The 4,963-nt window shown below is 40.3% G+C and overlaps 1 non-coding gene across 1 annotated transcript; it reads left to right on the forward strand.

Moving 5' to 3' along the window:
- The first annotated feature begins 1,292 nt into the window (after positions 1 to 1,292).
- Positions 1,293 to 1,398, forward strand: LOC125528445 (small nucleolar RNA R71). Its single transcript, XR_007292393.1, has one exon. It is a non-coding gene; the product is annotated as a small nucleolar RNA R71 (small nucleolar RNA).
- The last annotated feature ends 3,565 nt before the right edge of the window (positions 1,399 to 4,963 follow it).

Consider the following 4,963-nt stretch of genomic DNA (forward strand, 5'->3'; position numbering starts at 1 on the left):
GCATTGTAAGTTCCGTTTCCAATCAGACATGGTACACAAAAGCTTTCCGGATCATCCAATTTTTCAGGCATGGAATTCTGAATTATTGCACTACATTCTTTTGATAGAGTCACTACTTCTGGTTCAGACATGCTTCTTTTCTTTGTTAATAATTCCTTGAAATATTTTGCATACATTGGAACATGCAAGATAGCTTCTAGAATAGGAATAGTAATCTGAACTCCTTTCATAGTTTCAACGAGTTTGGCAAATTGCTTGACATCTTTGGGTTTGTTGAACCTCTTAGGAAAAGGAATACTGCTGGTTGTTATTGCTTCCTCGAGCAAAGGCTCAGCTCTTGTTTGAAAACCAGGAAATTCAACTCCAGTTTCAATTTGGTTATCAACTTATTTCTCCTTTAGATTCTCGGATGACGCTGAAAAAAGTTCCAGATGAGCTTGGCCTCATAGCAAGTGGCACATATGTCTTCGAAGTAGGGAGTAATGGCCCTGTCATAACTCCACTCCTTTTAGTGATTGCATCAACTGAAGATATTGCCCCACAATGGGCTTTTAGGTTTAGAATTGGTTGAGCAGGCAGTCTTGCTTCATTTTCTCCCACCATACTATCTATCTTGCTCAAGCACCTTAACAGAGTCTTTTAAGCCATTAACTTCATTTGCCATCTTGATAATCAATCCCAACTGCATCTTCATGATTTCCTCCATTCCATTTGACTGGACATTTTGTTGTTCATTCTGCCTCAGCACTTGAAATTGACCTGGATGATTTGGTGGTCGATTTCCTTGTATTGTTGATCCACTTGCATATGACTGATTGTTCTTGTACGAAAAGTTCGGATGGCTCCTCCAAGAAGAATTGTAGCTGTTTGAGAATGGACCTTGACTTTGGGCATAACTCACTTCTGAAACCGATGATCCAATTGCTGAATAAAAGGTACATTCCCCTGAAGGATGACTTGCTTGGCCACATACATCACACATTTGAGGCACACTTACTGAAGCTACAGATGTACTGATGCAATTTGACATGATACTATCCATCTTCTTGTTCAAGATTTCAATCTATGCCGCCATGTTATCATTTGCAGTCACATTATACACACCAGGATGCGATGGTGCTATTGCTCTTTCACTCGACCACTGGAAATGGTGAGAAGCCATACTTTCAATCAATGCAAATGCTGCATCAACAATTTTGTTCATGATTCCTCCTCCGGCAGCAGAATCAACAAAGGCTCTGGTCTGAGTAGTCAGTCCTTTGTAAATGGTTTGTAACACCAGCCACCTTTCTAACCCATGATGGGGACACATTTTGATTAAAGAGTTGAATCTTTTCCATGCATCATACAAACTTTCTCCATCATATTGAGTAAACCTTGTTGACTTGTCCCTGTATTCAACAACTTTTGTTGGTGCAAAATACCTCTCGAGGAATGTCTGCGATATAAGGTTTCCCAAGTATTCTTCAGATGTTCGGGAAATGAGTGAAGCCATACTCTTGCTCCATCTCTCAAGGAAAATGGAAACAGTGACAATCTGATAGCACTTGCTGAAACTCCATTTCGCTTGAGGGTGCTACAATACTCCAAGAAAGTCCTAATATGCTCATGTGGATCTTGGGATCCACAAGTCCCTGAGCAAAGCTACTAGATCAGGCATCTTTTCTTCTTCTTGTTCTTGCAGAGTTTCAGCAACTTGAAACCGTGTTTGATTCTCTCTTCTTCTTTTCAAGAAATCCATTTCAATTTTTGGATCGAATGGCTCTAGTGAACTTTCTTCAGATTGTAACATAAGACAATTTCTTGTAAAGTTCCTGAAATTGACACATGCTAGTTTTTCTTGAAATTGCAACCAATGTTAGGAAATGGTTAGTTGCCGGCAATACTATGGAATCGACCTAAAATAAATCCTGATCTGCTTCTACTAACGTGCTAATGAAATTTAGATCCCTCGCAAAGGCGCCAAAATGATCAAATGTAGATATAGTGATATTAGAATGTCGGTTCTCCACACGGATCTAGAACTCCGGAACACGCATTCGAAACAATCAGGAGAAGAGAATGTTTGTTTTTAATAGAGCTAGAAACAACTTATCAGACTAATCAAACAGTCGTGGTAACAAGTAGTCACTAGATCAAAGTGAAACAAAATAATTGACAACAAAGGTTAAGGGTTCAGAGATAGGACTATCTTTTTGGTAAAATTCTGATTAATCAAACACACAAACAAGTACTAGCAAAGGAAAGATGATTCAATTGCTCATAACTACTCACATAGGAAATCAAGATCACTAGGTAACTTACTGAGTGTTCTCACTGTAATTTTGACCAACTAACTCATTCCATGCAACAATTCACAGCAACCCAGCAAGGATTCATGGGGGTTTAGTGAAGATGCACAGGTGACAGGGCAAGTTTCAGACCCAGCAATACATATATTCAGTTAACAGAAACAAGAGAAAAGAGAGATTCAGAGCCTATGGGTCTTGATGATCTTCTAAGCTGTAGATGTTGTAGGCGAAGAAGAGGAACAATAGGGTCATGTTGGGGACGATCTTTAGTAGGAGAAGCTTGGAGATCTCCTGCGTAGAGCTTGAAGAAGAGTAGCGGAGGATGAAGAACAGCAGCTACGCGGTCGTCATCTTGTTGATGAACCGCAGAGAGTTGGAGAGGAGCAGCGAGAGGTCGTTGGAGAGGATCAGCAGCTCCGTTTCTTGAGGTTGGTGACAAGGAAGTGCAGCAGGTCATCGTTGTCGTTGTAGAGGAACAGTGGATCGCCGGTAAGGGGCGGCGGGGAGGTGGAGTGCGCCGTTAGCAAGGGGCAGCCTCGTGGTGGATCGGGCGCCGCCGCCAGCCTCCTGACACCCTCTTCTCACCTCTCTCTCCTTCGATCTGGACTCTCCCCTCGATCTAGTTCTTCTCCTGGTTCCCTCCTTAGATCTGGTGGGTGAGCAGCGAGGATGGCGAGAGAGAGGAGTCGGCCTTGCTCTTTTTCTCCAATCCCCTTTTCTCCTCTTTCCTCCTGGTGTTACGCGTGGGATCAGACACCCCGTCTGGTGGGTCGCGCCAGACCCCAGCTCCTCTCACGCGCGCCACCAAACGCCTCCTCTGGTTCTTTTTGGTTTGCCCCCTCCAGAACTGAACTCTTCTCCAAGTTGATCCCTCCTTCAGTGTTGAAAGCACTTTCGACGAAGTTCGGGTGCCTAAACGCATCAGTTCTGCAAAATATGAAGAAGTGTTGTAAAAATGTCATAATGAGAATATTTTTGCAGGAATGAATACTTTACAAGTAAATTTTGTGGTCTTGTGTTTAATTTGTGATGCAAAAAGGCTCAAAATAATTTATGGGTAAATGTTCTATCAACTGCACATCATCAATTCATGTATGTAAGTCATTGGTTAAATTTCCGTATTAAATTTTGTGCTCTCATGGACATTGTATGCGTGTTGGATGCTTGGAGCATACCTACATTGTATATCCTTATCCTTTTATAAACTAATACTCTTTTTCTCTATTGCTTAATAGCTACAACCCAATAACGAATATCCATTTCTGAGCCCAGACTCATCTGCACCCTATCAAGAAGCAATTCATAACAAAAATCAAGACAAGCGAATAAATTACAAAAAATGCATGATAGATAATTTGGTGTGTGAGGTGCGCTCCAAATTTCAGATCATTTGGACATATGAGTAGCTCTCGGCAAAAAAGACAAGTTGGGCGAGAACTATAGATAAACAATAAACTTTTATAGTATTCTTTGGATTTGTCTTCTTTGCCGAGAGCTACTCAAATGTCCAAATGGTATGAAATTTGGAGTGAATCTCACACATCAAATGATCTGAATTTTTTGAATTTTTATAGTATTTGTTTTTATTTTCTTCTTCAGCACGGGTGCACATGTGCTTGGGCATCGAATCGCCGCTCTGTAGTTTTCCTAGCTATACAACCCTGTCATATCAACAAGCCATGCATGTAAATTATTATTATATTTTTCTATATACATGCAACGCTCCCATGCCACATTAAATTTTTTTGCATTAAGTTCGTGCTGTCATGGACACAATCTATGTGTTGGCCACTTGGAGCATACCTATATAGTTGATCATTTACATTTTTAATGTAAATAACATCGCTTTAATTGCACTCTAATTCTTTTATTTTATACATGCTTTTGTTAAATGCTTCATATTTTTTTACATTTTAAAAGTGTATATCAAGAAATACTCTTGCATCTTATTTTCATTAGTTTTAGTTGTTTATGTAGCACCTAATAACAAATTTCTTTTAACAAGATTATCGTAGCCACGCGTGGAGTATCATCTAGTTTCAAGCATGTGTCTTATGCGACAGGAGAGCATAGAGAAGAGAAGATCAAGGCACCTACTGGTCCAACTCCTTCAAATAAACACACGATCTGTAGATGGTATCCGTACTTGAAGGTGAGCAGTACTAATTGTTACTTTATGCCATGGCATGCTTCTATTGTTGTGAGCGACAACAGTTTTTTATATCATGATGATATTGCAGTGGCGCAATAGATGGTGCTCATGTGAATTCCACAATGCCGAGATTGCACACCACATCATATCGGGATAGAATGGAGGACAAAAGCCAAATGTTCTTGCTACCATTGATTTCGATCTCAAGTTCGCATATGAGTTAGCTAGTTGGGAATAATCGACCTATGATGCTAACATTCTTGCTGACAACATTGCTTGGCCTGATGGGATCAACATCTGTAATGGTAAGTTCTACTTAAGAGATGCTAGATATCCATGTAAGCAAGGGGTTCTTCCACCCTTAAACAAAACTAGCCAGCATCTCAATGAGTTCTCTGCTAAGAACAGTCCCAAGACAGCTGCTGGAATATTTTAATCTCAAACACTAGCCATAGAGTTACAGTTGAGAGGACATTTGATGCTTTGAAGAATAGATCTAAGATCCTTGATCATAAGTCAT

The sequence above is a fragment of the Triticum urartu genome, chromosome 1A (assembly GCF_056163025.1).
Source record: "Triticum urartu cultivar PI428250 chromosome 1A, HENAU_Tu73, whole genome shotgun sequence".
Classification (NCBI taxonomy): Eukaryota; Viridiplantae; Streptophyta; class Magnoliopsida; order Poales; family Poaceae; genus Triticum; species Triticum urartu.